The sequence below is a fragment of the Hibiscus syriacus genome, unplaced genomic scaffold (genome assembly GCF_006381635.1).
Source record: "Hibiscus syriacus cultivar Baekdansim isolate YM2019G1 unplaced genomic scaffold, ASM638163v2 tig00111277_pilon, whole genome shotgun sequence".
In the NCBI taxonomy this organism is placed as follows: domain Eukaryota; kingdom Viridiplantae; phylum Streptophyta; class Magnoliopsida; order Malvales; family Malvaceae; genus Hibiscus; species Hibiscus syriacus.
Window position 1 is genome coordinate 280,021 of NW_024063044.1, and position 17,637 is coordinate 297,657.

The window sequence follows — 17,637 nt, forward strand, 5'->3', positions numbered from 1 at the left end:
TACCTCATATGAAAGGCCTATAAGTGTAGAATCTGTTCCAATGTCTTATTTAAGTTCAACAATCTTCTGAATGATATAATGGATATAATCCTGACAAGGAAAATGATCGATATGGAAGAAGTAGCAATGATATACCAAGACTTGAGCCAGTATCACGGTATAACTAGAGTGCAAGTGGTGACTTGTTCATTCCCATAATACACTTAATGGGACTTATAATTCTGTGATTGGAGAATCTGCTAGAGACATGGATTGATGGCTGGGGAAAATTATTTGTCTGGTGATGCTTATCACCTTCAGCATGAGATAAGTGATAATTTTTCTTGATGGATTGCTAATGATGTCACAGGAGAGCGTCACAAGTTCAATTCTCCAAACTTTATGGCTTTTCAGACCACTTGATTTCAAGAATGCTTCATCATTCTGATCTGACTTATTCTTTCTACAATAGATGTAGAATAGGCAACAATATGCTTTAAGGACCTTCCTCATTTGAGACTGTCTTGTTTGAAAAATGTTTTTCCTCCTTTCTTTATCGAAGAATGATAGAATTTTCTAAAATGTTGCCTATCACAGGTTCACAATAAAATCAAATCATAAGCATGAATTCAAAGAATATCAAAAGAATCAACAATTCTTTAATGTTTGAGAATTATAGTTCTTTGACAAGTATCAAGATTTGGTTTGGTTTCAGGATGGCTTTCCTATTTTCTATGGTTACATCTATTTAAGATGTCACTCATCTATTGCTCTTTATGAACTTTGTCACATGCCTCACTTTTAGGATTTGGTATTTTAACCGGATACGTACAAAATGACGCAACTAGGATTGCCAATTACTAGACCTTCTAGAGTCTTTTCATTTCAATTCTCTGGAATTTTTCATTTAGACTCATCTAATCAAAGTAGTACGAAAATATCGGTCTAAAAATGAAATTTCTGAGTGCTTGTGTGAAGTTGACTATAACAGGTGTTTCGTAACTCCCTTAGTCCATTTGTTAACACATTTGCCATTTTGGCTAGCTGAATTCAGCTTTATTGTATATAATAATATAATCACCTTTATCAGGTTAATTGAAACTTATTCATAAAGCCGGGGCAATTAACCAATTGCTCTAGAGGAACAGTTTATTGCGTATAATAGTATAAATAGATTAGCTGAATATTATCCATAAAGCCGGGGTGATTAACCATTTGCTCTAGTGGGACAACTCAAGCTTTATTGTATATAATAATATAACATGGGTATCCAAATCCAATTTCTTAAGCTTGTTAAGAAGAACCTGTTATAGTCTAGGTGTTTTGGTGGAATTCAGAAAATCTCTTCGTTAGATTTCAATTCCCAAGCAACTGACTTAAACTAGATTTACCTATTTGTAAAAATTATGTTCATCATCGAACGTCATCAATAGAGAAATATTCTAATCGATTTTGTAATATAATACACCAACGATGCCCCATGTTGTATGCTCCTATATATAAATACCATGCCTTTTTGTAATTTCTTTCAATAGGAGTAGGCTATCTCATATTTGTAATAGGATAGTGTTTGGGTGTATTTCTTCTGAGGTAAGGTCAATGGTCCTTGTTTTTCTGGTTTTCAATTATGATATTCTGTCAAAGATTATAACTCTAATCATGAAGAGCTTTTTAATCCAGTTGATATTCAAAGAACTGCAAGATTGCAAAATTGACTCAATGCTCATAACCTTAATAAGAAACACAAATTTATTTATTGCACAAAAGGCGGAGAAAGGAACAAAAAATAAGTTCAAACAAGATGCTGAAAATAGAAAAGCACTACAGTGGAAGATAACAACTTCCACTTGTTTTGTTTAACTTGCTATCTCATTCCTCGAATGTTAGGTGTGTAATAGGATCAGGGTCATTATCTTCATTTGCCCCCCATTTCTTGATCATCTTTTGTGTCAACTTCTTTAGATAAACCCTCAAATGCACAAATATTTGCTTCTTCTTGATCAGTCTCTATCATCATCTTCTTCTTCCCCGAGTGGAAATTGGGCTCAATTTTATATTCAGAACAACCTCCTTTGGTGATGACAGTTTTGTTCTGATTCTGAATGCATCTTGCAGCTGTGATTGGAGTAGTATTCACCAGACTCTTTATATTGCCAACTGCTTTACTTGTCCTCAGAACATCTGATACAAATGTTTGAGGTTTCTTTAGAGTTACATTTTTCCCATTCATTCTTAAACCGGTGGGCCAATCTCGAATTACCTCTCTTTTCATTTCTTTCTCATTCTTTAGTATCAGAGAAGTATCAGGAGTTGAATCTGTCATACATACTTCATATTCCTCAATTTTGCCTTTTTTCTTTTCAATATCTTCTGATGTATGATCTTCATTTGCCTTGATCGTGTTAACTTCATTTTGGGGTTTGAATCCCGATTGTTTGATCAAAATGGATTGACTGTTAACATCCACTCTTATGATTTTATGAACCAAAAGGTCTTGAACTTGTCTTTTGAAGTTACCGTAATTCTCGATGGAGTGTCCTCGGATTCCAGCATGATATTCACAAAAGACTTTCTCATTATACCATCTCAGGTAAGGAGGCAACAAAGGCTTAGCCTGACATGGGCCAATAAGATGGGCTTTGAGTAACTCAGGATATAACTTGCTACATGAAACTGAAGGAAACTTGGGTAGAATTTCCCTTGACATCACTATCACATTACAATTGTTTTCTTTGCTTTCTTAAAGACCTTGTGACTGACGATCTAGATGTTTGCTTTGTTTAGCTTTCTTCAATGGTACTGAAATTTCTTCTATGCTTCTTTTCAACTTGATCTTTGTCTCATCTTCTGGAGTCATACCCAATTTTTGGAGATTTATCGAATTTTCACATTCCCTGGCAAAGTTCTGGTCATTTGTTTTCATTGTATCATCTACATTATTCATAATCCCATTTAAATCTTTCACAACAGGATCCTCTAAGGGTTTCTCTTCATGGATTACAATATTCACCAGGTCCATCAATTTGGTCAGTTGTTCCTTTGAATCCTCCTGGAATTTTTTTACTTGATCAGTCATCTTTTGTTGTGTCTCGATAAATTGCTCTTGTAGTTTCTCGATTCTACCAACCCTTGCTAAAATCTCATTTATGGCTATTATCCTTCTTTAGGAAGACCAAATTAACTCCACTTTGATTCTGTCATGGAATTCTCCACGAATTATTCCACGTTGTCATGATTAAATGCATGTAGAATAGTTTGAAATAAAATGTAATTATGCAAATATGCAAATGCAAAAATTAAAATATAAATATAAACGTAAAAATGAAAAAAAAATGCAAAATGTAAATGCAAATATAAATATGTGAATGTAACAATAAAAATGCAAATTGTGCAATACAAAAGCAAACATAAAAGTATAAATACAAAACGAAAATGCAAATGCAAATGCATGTATGAAAAGGTGTTACTCAAGAGTGATCATCTTAGAACAGATTTCATTGAACACAAAAGTTTTCGTGCATCAAACAAAACTTTTACATATAGGGGATAGCTTTTACTCCTAACTTCTCTATTTCTCTTAAAAGCCAAATTAACTTCCACTCATGTTCAGGTGTGGAGTTATCCATCTGCTTCAATTCTCTCGTGAAGCCAGATAAGTTCACCAGCTTATGAGCCACATTGCTTTCTTGAGCAACAATTTACTTCGTGACATTGTCTTTTTCCTTCATCTTCTGTGTCAACTCTAGGGTTTGTAAAAAATGTTGTTCATTTTTTCTTGTGAGATATTCTTTATGTTCAAGAAGTTCTCGTACAAGATCTTCATAATCATCTAAACATTTCTTCAATGTTTTGTTCTTGGCCATAGTGGCTTTTAATTCAGTATCGATCTTAAACTGATGAATCTGATATGATGCTTCCATGTTGGTCATAGCCATATTTAACCTTTGATTTTCGACTTGACATCTTTTCAATTCACTGACAGATGTATTGTGTCTTTTTTCTGCAACTCGTAAATCATGAGAAAACTTCTAGGCTCGTCCTTCATGTATGTTATAGTTCTTTTTCAGTTTGGTGACCCCTGTTATCCACTCTTCTAGGGTGTTTCCTAGGCCAGTATTTTGAAAGGCTTGACTAACCTTCTGGAAATCTTCATGCATGGTTTCCATTTTGGTGCTTAATTTATCGTTTGCAATCTTTAGATGACGTATTTGAGCCTCATACCTCAGCAAATTTTCTTCTTTCTGGGCGCCCCTATTGATACTCTTACCTTTGAAGACTTTTGGTATTAATCTAGCAGGACCTTCAGTTACCAAACTAGGTTGATCCTGTGTCATAAATTGTAAGGTTCCATGATCCAAAAGACTTTGGACTCGACGTTTGAAGGCAAGACAATTCTCGATGGTATGTCCTTGAGTTCCGGCATGATATTCACAATGAACGTTGATGTCATACCAATTTGGATACGGAGGTTGAAATGGTTTTATGTAATATGGAGCCACTTCTCATGCTTCAAGTAGCTTTTCATACAACTCTTTATATGATATAGGTGTAGCATCAACATGAGAACCATCTTTTGTCTTGGATTGAACCTGAGTTTTAGATGCCGGGAGCAGACTAAACTTCGATGATTTCAGGTTATATGATTTCTTCTCTTCTCTGGGAGCTTTTACAGTTGTCATCAGTTCCTGAATATCTTTAGACAACTTGTGAATACAAATAATGATTGTCTGCAACTTCTCAAATTGGTTAGGATCAGAAGTCCTTTGCATATATGAAATTGCAGGATTATATTCATTAAGTTTTCTCTCTTTCTGTGCAGGAATCTCTTTTCCTTTGGCCAAAACAGATATTTTATCTATCATCTTGGACATTTGTTCTCTTATTTCTCGTATCTCCTCTTGCTCCTTAATGGACACATGATCTTTAGGTGCATAGCTCTCCTGTATCTTCGGAGTTCCCTCAAGATGCCATTCCATGGTTGCGTCATATTTTGTTCGATCATAAAACTTTTTATCCATTTATGATTTCTTTCCAATTTGATGAACAGTCTTTCAAGTCAACACCTTTTGGTTATGCTATGATCATGCAATGCAAACGAAAGAAATCAATATAAACAAGTTAGAGCAAAATAAAATGTATGAAAAATAAAAATGGGAAGGGAAAAAATAAATTGGTTAATACCAAGAAAGATTCTATCTATCAAGGTATATAATGTATCCTAACCTCATGCTTTCTAGTTCCATGCTTTGTTTGGAAAAATTAACCTAACTGCATGATTACTAGTTCACATGCATTTATTCAGAGAGAAAAATAATAAATTAAAAGCAAAATCTTATTTCTCCTTTGCGTACACTTACGGACAGAGGTTCAGTACTGTCTTAGATCAGGAGAATTTCTAAGGTTCATTATATGCAGGGTTTTAGTTCTAAGAGTAAAGGTACTCGAACTGTCCTTGTTGATGCCCCCTTGGACTGCCAACCCTCAATCATAGTCCATTACAGACTTAAGCGGACCGAGTTCAATTCGAGGGGAGACATTTCTTTATGCCTGACACGGAGAATAAATTCTCACGAAGACATAGAGCATATGAACCCCGAAAGCTACTTACTAGGTCTGACACGGAGAATAAATTCTCACGAAGACGTCACTTTCACTCCCACTTAAAAGGGACAAATCTTAGTTATAGAGATTATGTTTATGCAATGCAAGTATTGTGTGTGAGGAGAAATATTCAGACTTCTAACAAACAATTAAATAAAAATGAAATTTAACACCTTTAAATAAAATAAAAACAATCATAAAGAAGAATATATAAAATATTACAAAAATAATAAGTATATGTATAAAAAATTTGAAAGGAAAGAATTATAAATTAAATATATGAATTTTTAATTTCTAGAGACAATTTATAATTAATTTGAAAGCTTGACTGGTCCCCAGCGGAGTCGCCAAGCCGTCGTAACCGGTTTTCGTCCGGGCACGAAATTTTTACTTGGCGGGAAAAGTGATATGAATAAATGGTTTTAAAATGTTTTGGGAGTCGCCATCGGCCTTTTAGGTCAGGTAGGTCGAATACCTAAAAATTATCTTTTAAAAGAGTTTTTAAGGAAACATCAATTAAAAGATAAATTGGTCTGCGTTTAACCAAAAATTCGTTCTTTTTAATAATGAAAAGGGATTCGTGGTCGGTTACGTTTAGGGAAGAATTAGCACCCCTACAACACCCAAAATTGGTACTTATTAATTATAAATTGTCTCTATTAAGGGAAATTTAAAAGTTCAAAAAGATATTTAATTCATAATTATGTTAAGTTTATTAATATAATTTTAAGATAATATATTAATATATATATTTTATTAAACAATATATTTATTTATTTAGAAATATAAGAAAAGGGCTTCTAGGTGCTTTAAGACAGCTACTTTCTTAATATTAAAAAATAAACAAATTTTAATAGAACATAAAAATAATATAAAAATAGATTTATATAGTAAAATATTTATTTTTTATTTAAAAATATCAGAAAATTGACATCCAGTTATTTTAAGACTGTCCTTTCTTAATATTTAAAATATGATTAAAATGATTTAAAAATAATATATAAATAGGATTTTCATAAAATAAATAAATATTATTTATATATATATATATATAAGACTTAGATAAATATTATTTATATATATATATATATATATTGACAACGATGAGAAGGAGATCAACAGAACGTGGCCAAAGCAACAGTCACAAACATGGTAGATTGAAGTCAAGAAGCAAGAAGAATTTAAAGTGCTACAACTGTGGAAAGAAGGGTCACTTGAAGAAGGATTGTTGGAGTCTAAATAAAAACTCCAATCCACAAGGCAATACTGCAAACACTTCAGATGATGGAGATGTTCTATGCTGTGAAGCGTCAACCACCGTGGAAGGTAGAAAGAGATATGTAGACATATGGCTCATTGATTAGGGAGCAACATATCACATGACCTCAAGAAGAGAATGGTTCCATCATTATGAACCTGTCTCAGGAGGATCTGCGTATAGTTGCAATGATCATGTCTTAGAGATCATTGGCGTGGGAACCATCAAATTGAAGATGTATGATGGAACAATTAAAGTTGTTCGAGATTGCGGCACTTGAAAGGCCTGAAGAAAAATTTATTATCCTACGGATTGTTGGATAATAATGCAAGTAAGATTGAAACACAGAAAGGAATCATGAAGGTGTTCCATGGAGCGCTTGTGGTGCTGAAAGGCGAAAAGATAGCTGCAAACTTGTACATGCTGAAGGGAGAAACTTTGCTAGAAGTAGAAGCCTCTGTTGTCTCATGTAGTTCAGATTCTGAAATGCTATGGCATCAGAAACTTGGACACATGTCAGAACAAGGAATGAAAGTCCTTGTGGAGAAAAAGCTACTTCCAGACTTAACAAATGTATCACTTCCTTTGTGTGAGCATTGCATAACAAGTAAGCAGCACCGGTTGAAATTCAACACGTCAAATTCTAGAGCCAAAAGTGTTCTAGAATTGGTTCACTCTGATTCCTTTCTGTGTTTTGTGACAGTCAATAGTATGTCTCTTTGTTTTGTGACAGTCAAAGCACCTTGTATTTAGCAAGGAATCCAATATTTCATTCAAGGACAAATTACATACGAGTTCAGTACCATTTCATTTGTGAAAAGGTGGAAGAAGGGACATTAGATATGCAGAAGATCCATACCAAAGACAACATAGCAGATTTCATGACGAAAGCGATCAATGCTGATAAATTTACTTGATGTCGATCCTCTTGTGGCCTGTCAGAGACGTAAGCAACATGATGATACAAGGTAGAAAGAATGGTGTGAAGATATCTTCAAGTGAGAGATTATTAGTTGTCATGCAAAATTATTAGTTGTCATGCAACTAATAATAGTTGTATAATGCATAATAATGGTTCATAATGCATTGTAAGTTGGCAACAATAATGGTTCATAGGTGGCACTAATAATGGTTGAAAAGTGACATGGCAAAATCTCACATTTAGTTATTGTAATTTAGGGTATTTTCAAGATTAGTCCTTAAAGCTTCTACTATAAATACCCTAGCTCATTTAGTTTCAAAATCATCCCAAAGCATTCTAGCTTTCTTCCAATACTAGAGAATTTAGAGAGTTTCTTGAGAGTTGTTTTCTCCTTTTTATCAAGAGAGAATTATCATTGTTTTCTCATTGGTAGATCGAGAGAGGTTGTAATTCCTATTTTCTCATAGTGAAATTCTTATACCGTTGCCCGTGGTTTTTACCCTATATTATTTAGGGGTTTTCCACATAAATTTTGTGTCTTCTTTATCTTCATTTTTTTATTTTCTCAAATTATCAGTTGCGATTTTGTTCTATCTGATAGCCGTCTTCCGCAACATGACTGATATGGCGAAGTGTAGGTAAAATGATGTTGTTTGACAAAAAAAGAGAATCAACAGGTAAAATATAACATTATCCGACACTCGCATCCAAATTTGAGTATCTAGACAGACTAAATAATGGAAGCAGTGATACCTGTGAATACAAGTAACCAAGAAGAACCCATAATTCATCTACTAAAGGAACACTGGAGAACAAAAAATGGAAAAAGAAACTATCAGCATTCATGTTGATGAGGAATCGGACTTGTCAGTTCATGTATTCATGTTAGATTTTTCATGTCGAAATCATATATTTGTTCCGATTAATATATATACCCTTCATCGTCTAGCTGTAAGAGCATTTGCAACTGCCAAAGAAAGGTATAAGAGTGACTGCATATGAAACATATAAGAATTTAACGCATACATCCTTCATTCAGTTTAGTTGTAAGATCATTTGCAGTTTCCAATGGAAGGTTTAAGAGTGACTGTATGTGAAACATATAACAATTCAATACACATATCCTTCATTCAGTTTAGTTGTAGGAGCATTTGCGGTTGCCAATGGAAGGTACAAGCCAGGGTTTAAAATAGCGGGATGAAAACGTAATAGCGTCTGCTATTTCGCGGTAGCGCCGCCATCCGAAACTGAAATCCGGGAAAATCTCGGTGGGCAGCGGATTCATGCCAAAATCGGTCGATCGCGTCCGCAATCTAACGGGTAATAGTGAATAGCACCGATAACGGGACGCTATTACCGTTATCTACCATTAATAACGGTGGCCGACGATCGAGAGGCTTGGAGCCTCCATGGTGAGCGACGTTCGTGAGATGGAGAGGGAGCTGCGTTCGTGAGATGGAGAGGGAGAGAAATAGAAGAGATGAAGTGCAGACAGGGCCACATGGGTATTGTTTTAGGTTATATTAATTTATTTTTGGATTAATTTATTTTAAATCCCCTATCTTTAGCCACATATTTGTATTTTTGTCATTAAATTTGGACTATTGTGAATTTTATTCTGGATCATAGGGTCTGATCATGATAATTTACCTTATATTTTGTTGAAGTGTTTATTAAGAAGTTTTAGGATTAATCCTTCTTAGGTCCCTAATATTTATGCACCTTTTTATGAAATAGTCACCCCTTCCTCATGTTTTTTATTATTTTGAATATAATGCTCTTGTTTCATTAGTTTTATTTTAATCACTCATTTATATTTTTTTATTTCAAAATTAGCTGTGATGTTTTTATTTTCTTTTATTTTGGTCAATGTTTTATTTATAATCTACTTACTGTTATTATTTTATTTTGGTCTCTATGTTTTATTTTATTATATTTTAGTCATTTTAATTCTATATTTTAATATTCTGAACTATTTTATTTTAGGCCTTATATTCTGATATTTTAAAATAAATAAATATCCTACTTAAAAAAGCCTAAAAAATCAAATAATTTACATTGTTTACGTTTTTGTTTTGTTTTCTTTGTTAAACTATTATATATATATATGTCAATTTCGCTTAGAAAATATTTTAAAAATTATTAAAATGATTCATTATAATTATAATTATTTTTATTATGTTTTAATATAAAGTTGTGAAAAATTTAAAAAAATTCACGACCGCGACACCCGCAGTGAACGCGATGGCATCCGTTATGTCCGCAACCGCGATAAACCTGACGCGACCGAAAACGCTATTTAAAACCCTGGTACAAGCTGCTCATGTTGGTCTAGAATGATAATAGTTCGGTCCGGTTTTTTTTAAAAAAAACCGAACAAAATATATAGGTACCCAAATTCTGGATTCATCAATTAAGAATTGTTACATACCATGCACATGTTTGTTTTCAATCCCTTGGGTTCATCACACAAGTGAGCCAGAATCATCCTTCCCTGTCAATAAACAGCTTTCCTTCAGTAAACACGTGAATTAGACTAACATATATAACCATCAACAAGCAAAGCTTACCACGAGGAACCCGAATGCAAGCCCGGTTCCTAGTACAAGTAAATGTGGGTGATTTCTCATGATATCAGAGAGCGAAACATAATCCCTTCAGTGTAAAAAAAACCAATATAGTTCATGTAATGCCAACATGTACAAAATAAGAACCCAACATTTCTATTTAAATAAAAAATACATGCAATTTACCAAAGCAGCACTCCTCCTATGAGTAACATTAAAGGGTGAAACTGACAAGGAAAAACAGGAAAGAAGAAAAAACATCAGAGAATTTTAAGTATGTGTATACAAGGATGAAAGAACAAAACAAAGAATGGGATAGTGAGATACCATTGCTAATGCAAGTAACATCCTTCCTTTTCTTTCTCGAATGCCATTATGGGCATTGCTTACACTGCAAATGAATCCGTACAACATAAGAGAAGTTTATGTTGACCTATATTATTCAAATTCGAATTGTATTATTGCTTGTACAATATACAGGAAGATGTGCATTAGAGCACCCTTAAACTGTTATTTTTTTTCCTTTCAATCTATGAGTGAGGAGTTTGGATGGTAAAAGTATTGTATCAAAATTAAATGTTAAAAATAAAATATAATATGGGAGGGCAATTAATGTGAATACTTATTACTTGCAAGCGACGGTAGGTGTAACACCAAATGCTGTCATCAAATACAGTGTAGCTTTGTTTGTTGGAATTTCTGATGTCAAAAAGAAAGAAAAATAAGTAAATAACTATGGTTAAACAAAGTAAGGGAACCAAAGCTTGATTTACGTTTCTTAACATATATGTGTTAATCTTATGGAATAAATAAAGTATATAATGATTCATGATAAGTAAAAATATCTTATTTAATTAATCAATATTATAATGATAATATATTTCAACGGAAGAATTTATATTCCAATTATGAAAAATGATAAAGGGTAAATCTTGGTTTCACATGAGTTAGACGCATCAAAGTACAAAAGGTCCTTAAAACCTAGGCGCAAGACGAAAGTGTGCGCATTTCGTAAGCGATGCACACTTTTTATGTTAAAAAGTTAAATAATTTATTTTAGAGTACATTCACGCCCATTACCCACTGATTCACTCCTAAAATACTTAATCTCGTCTCCACGCCCTTTCCTTTCACCATTGCTTATCCCCTCATCTACCATAGTTTCTATAGTATTTCAACATAGAGTTAAGGTTATCTTAATTTTGATTAAAAAAACATGGATATAAGACAATTATATGGTCATCATGGAACAATAATTTTATACTTAAATAATTTATTTAATTGTAAATGTTATAAATTAATTTTATTATCAATTTAAAATCTTATATAACTCTAGATTATTATAAAAATTAAATTTTCTATTTAATCAATTTTATTAGTAAATATTATTTAATTAATTAAGAAAATATAAAATATTGTACTTTTGATCAACAGCAAGCAAACAGTAAAAGAAGCACTAATGGGTTTGTTATAAATAAAAAATATTAGAGTTGATCTGTTGATTTGAGCTGATTAATGGGTTTGTTATAAATAAAAAGCTCGTGCCCAACTCCCAGCAGAAAAGCGTCGGCAGCCCGCGCATGGGAGGGCTTCCGGTACTATGCCATGCCTACCTCTTCGGATGCGATTTTCTCCGCGCCCGGTGTCTTTGGCACGCTTTTGAAAACTCATGGGTAAATTACGTATTTAATACCTAAACTATCAATTTTTATCTGTTTTAGTAACTAAACCTTTAATATTTTCAAACCATACCTAAAATTTAATTTTTATTTCATTTTAGTAACCCGACATTAAAAATTTTAGTATTTTATTTTATTTTAGTATCCCGTTCAAAATTTAACGTTAAGTTTTAAAAAAATTGAAGGTTTAGGTACTAAATTGTCTAAAATTGACAGTTTAGGTACTAAATACGTTAAATTTTTAACGGTATGTACTAAAATAAAATAATATGTATTGTTTCGAAAAAAATCCAAAGTTTATATGTTAAAATGGAACAAAACCGATACTTTAGATATTAAACGCGTTGTTTACCCGAATATAAAATATATCAGAAATATCTTAATCGATAATGAGTGTAAGTTTTGAATATTAATAGAAATTTAAATTTATCTAATCAATTAATTTAATTGAAAACCCAGAATTTGAAAAGGTTGGTTTCATCCACTCGTCGGATAATATTAAAATAACATATGAACATCCGACCCGACCCAAAAATTTTACATCTTTCACCCTACCCAACTTGACTCGAAAAATATATACCCTTCACCCAACTCGACTTTTTGAGATAATCCGAACTAGATCTGAAATAATAAAAAATATTATTTAGAGAAGCAGTGATTTAATTGAAAATATATATATAAAGATGGGTACTATTATAATTATCTCTAAATATATAAGGTAAAATTATATTTTTTCGGTTCGAGTCATATATTTTTCACCCTAAACCCAAATCTGATTCGACCCAAATATCACCTTTAAAAAATCCGATCCGACCCAACCTAAAACTGAATTTTAAAAAAAACACAATCAAATCGGATCGAATTGGAACCGTCGGATTCGGATCCCATGTCCATCCCTATCTATATTACACCCGAGTTTTCCTAAACTTACCATTAAGAAAAGGTACCCGACTGAACAAAGGAACGGACACCCCAAATGGCTGAGCCCACCACTCCGCACCTTGGAATGAAATTAGAAAACAAAAATAGAATAATTATTTAGGCCAGGTATGAGATTTTTCACACTCGTTCAAGTTGTCTCTTTCATAAATTCTGTCCCCAAATTCGAATTATAAAAACGATCTTTTAAGAATTAATAGAAACGGATTAGATTTGGATTGTACCACTCCTGTTTGCATATAAGATACATATTAATAACGAGCATACACAAAAATTGGAACAACATAAACAAAATTAGTAAAGTTTGAATGTGAGGCACAAAGAAGACAAGAAATGAGGAAACGTTCCAACCCATTTTGTGAAAAAATGGCATGTATGTACGAGGGCATTACCCTCGGTTGGCCCATTAATTACAGGAAGTACAAGCGTATTGGTGAAACAGCTGCATGGGAGGAGAAAGAAGGTACAGGTACAAACAAAGCAATTGTAGTGTAATCAAAATAAACGAATGGCCTGGTTTCTTACAAGTGAAACCAGATTGCATTTTACATTTTACTCACTGTAGCTCCATAAAACGTAACGGCTGTGATTACCCAGAACCAGAAAATGTCCCTCCCAGACATGAAAGTGCTTCCAACAGCCATGATTACAGGCAGTAAAAATGGAGGAATTCCTATTAGCCATGAATGTTATGGTTTTACAGCAAAATGATGCTTTCAAAGATAACAGTAAAAAATGTATGCAAAGACAAGTTGGGGCGGACACATAATTTTATGTCTAAGACGAACTTAAAGAATATCTAAATTATATTAGAATTTAAAATTTCAAAAGAGAGTGACCGCCTGGTCCCTTCGATCCATGATCATCCATCAAGTTCATTCATGTAGAGTGGTATAGACATACCGCACATGCAAGCGCGTCGCAGCCTGTGAATATTTCAGGTTGGCCATGAAGGTGAGGGATTGTACCATGATCGAAAAGTTCACCGAGTGGACTGGAGGAGTTTGTTCTTCTACCTTGCTTCCCATCGATAGCATCTAAAGACAAGCAAGTAGATCAATGATATATGTCAAAAACATTAACCCCGTGTCCTGAAAAATTGAAGTAAACTGTTTACACCGGGAAAAAGGTGTGAATTACCTGATATAAAAATAAATATGTGCGCAAAATGAACCCATCGTGTGAGGGTGAATCGCAGTAAGGTGTATATATCTGGAACAGTAAAAACAAAAGTTCAATGTTTTATCACTAGGTTGATTCAAGTGGTAAGCATGTCTCGAGTTCAAGTCTTTAAGTATGCAGAAAATCACGTTGAGAGACTCACTCACCAAAGTCAGTTATGTAACCCGGATCAATCAAGATTAGTTAAGGTCAGGGCAGTGGCTAGGTTTTCGGGGGCCCTATACAAATTCTTATAAAGGGGCCCTAATTTTTAGATATATTCGATTTCGGGGCAACAATAGTGGCGTGTTTTGAAGAAAACGTCGCAATATGTCCATCTATAGTGGTGTTTATTAGAAAAACGCCACTATATATATTTTTTTCGGGCATTTTTTGGGGTTGCACAATAATAGTGGCATTTTTTTTTTGAAAAAACGTCGCAATAAATCCATCTATAGTGGCGTTTATTAGAAAAACGCTACTATATATATACTTTTTTGGGGCATTTTTTGGGGGCCCTGCGCGGTCGCGCAGTTTGCACCGCCCAAGCCACGCCCCTGGTTAAGGTGAAACCTTGAGAACCGGAAGGAATAACCAGAAAAAAGCTCAAGTTTTTTTTTGTTGAAAATATTAAGGTATGTTTGATTCATATAATATAGATTATGGACGTAAGTAAGAAGATTATTAGATAGGATTAGAGGAAATCTCATATTATTTTATTTAATTAATTTGGATGAAAATAAGACTACAGTGTTTGGTTGTATATATCTAAAAGCATATTCTATTAAATTGTCATTGTTACAAAGTTCATTTATTTTAATAAAATTAATTATTTTTATATTTTTATATACTTAAATATAATCATAATTAATATATTAAAAATTAAAATAATAAAAGATAAAAGATAAAAATACCAAGTCTATTACATTACGGATGGGATGGGATGCTATGAGACTAAATCTTATATTATATTATATTATATTATATTATATATTATATTATATTATTTATTATATTATATTATTATATTATATTTATATTATATTATATTATATTATATTATATTATATATTATATTAAACACCATAATTTTATAATGGAATTAAAGATTAGGCCATAATATAACGTGAATCTAAGGGATTCAAAAATCAAAACAAGGAAATAGGGAGAAGAGAGTTTCAGATTCTCACATAGGCGAGCAGGGCAGATACGACCAAGAACATAAATCCTGTAAGTGTTATCTTGAGAAACAAAAGCATAGCAAATTAGTAATTAATACATGCATACGCCCTCCGTGGGTGCATTTATGTGTATGTAATTACGACCGGGTTCCATGACAATTCCCTCGAGCTGCCCCACATGTCTAGTTCATTTGTACTTGCGCTTCAAGCCATGAGCGAATTAAGCCCGACCCTTGGGCAGCTTGGGAGACTCATTGAACTCGGTCGATGAAAATGACGATTTAGAGCAGTAAGCATTGCGTACCATCTTTGGCCTGGAGAAAATGGCGAGCAGGTGGCGTGCGTACGCATATACAAACATAAATACATCAGCAGCAGCAAACAGAATTTCATTTCATTCATCTAAGCTTAGAGTATATATATATATATATATATATATATCAAATTAGCACAATCCAACTCAATATTATTAGGGGGAAATTTGAAAGAAATTTATGGCATCCACAAAGGGAAGAAGTTGACTAGGCTGCTCCAAAATGGTTGCAATACATATTTAGAAAGGTAAGAGTGATCCACTCCACTGTACTTGTACCTATGCAAAGCTGTTATTCCATGTGCACCTACATACCCCATTTCTCCTTGTCATTCGACTTCTCAAACCTGCTAGACCTGAACACAAAACTCACGTTGTTTCATCACTTGTATATATTGAAACGAGTGTGTAAAGAAATAGTCTTACCGTAAATAATGGAAGAAATGGGGATTCGGAAGGAAATAGCGAAAGAGTATTATAGTGGCGGTTTGCTTTCCTCGATTTGGTGGGTTTTTTCGGCTTAGTTTGTCGATTTCGACGATGATGGATAAGGGTGCAGGTGGAGTGGTGGAGATGGAAAGACAAATTCATGTATAAGCTCTGCCAAATTTCGTCTTAGTCCTCAGTTACGTGCGATGCTTTATCCTATGCATGTGAATGGGATTAACTAGTATTTTTTAACGCTAAATACTTTTCTTTTACAGTCAGAAAATAATACTACTTTCGTAAACTAGATCTAGATGATTTAAATATTTTTCCAAAATAACTTTTCAGTCGACGGAAGAGTTCTCCTCTTAAATATAATGGGAAACCATGAGCCCAGAACCGACGGTAGCTCCTCTTTCAGCGGTGGTTCTACTACCAGAATCGCCATGTTTTTGGGAGCAGAGAAAGCCGCGTAACGAGACCGGATTGGATTAGTGTTTCGAGGTGTTGGGTACAACCGTAAAACACTAAAACTAAAGATGTATTTTTTAATTAAAGATTACGAAATACATCGGCAGCTTATAGTATTTAAATTATTTTTTTTAATAATTAACTTTTTAAAAAATTATAAAATAATTATTAAATTGTGTTAAAATGACCAGCATACATGTGTACAAATGAGTCATGGTTGTGTTAACTCAATTGTGCTGTTTACCGGTAATTCAAATTTTATTTAATCAAAATTTGATAGATTAATATAAAAGTAAATGTTTAGACTTTACATCAAAAAAATGTTTTAGTGTCTAAAGAATATTTCGTTAAAATATGTACATAATGTTTATAATGTTATACTTTTAGATGCCTGGAAGTTAACCGTCGTTAAAATCTTCGTTAAATGATGCGTGTTACATTCTAGTAATTTTGAGAAATTATTTTAAAAATTAAAAAAAATTAAAAAAAAATAAAAAAATAATGAAAATATATTTAAAAACAACTTTTTTAAAAAATCCTCCCACCCCGTCTCCCTTCCATTTTCCCTTCCTCCTCCCCGATGCCACCGCCACCAACAGCTAGTGGCGTAAACCGTCACACCAATAGCTTCGTCAGAGTCTCGAGACCTCAATCTCAACCAACAATCACCAAAATCGATCGTCGATCGTTGCAAAACAATAAGAAATTGTTCGTTGCTCCTCACCGACGAACCCTTCTCTGGGTTAGCCGTGACTGTCACCTCTTACACCAGTGAGAGCGCCATCTCATGCCGAGGAAAATCCAACCATCCTCTCGTCGAGTAATGTCGTTGTTTGTCGTGAGGAAGCTTCGAAGCTCCGATGAAACCTAACCGAGGTTATTTTGTAAGTTTTAAAAACTTTGGGTCTTTCTTTATAAATAAATTAATTTTTTCCTTTTTTTCTTTTTAAAAAAATAATATTTTTTATTTATGAAAATAAAAAAATTAAAAAATATAACGTTAGGCATCTAAAAATATAACCGAAAAAACATTAGACACCTATTTTTAGCGAAAAATTCTTTAGACACTAAAACGTTTTTAAAAGCACAGTTTGACTACTTATTTTTGTATTAAGACAAATTTGATTACAATTACAATTT

The 17,637-nt window shown here is 33.2% G+C and overlaps 1 pseudogene; it reads right to left on the bottom strand.

Moving 5' to 3' along the window:
- Window positions 1–8,450: 8,450 nt before the first annotated feature.
- Window positions 8,451–15,923, bottom strand: LOC120157865 (annotated as a pseudogene).
- Window positions 15,924–17,637: the final 1,714 nt, after the last annotated feature.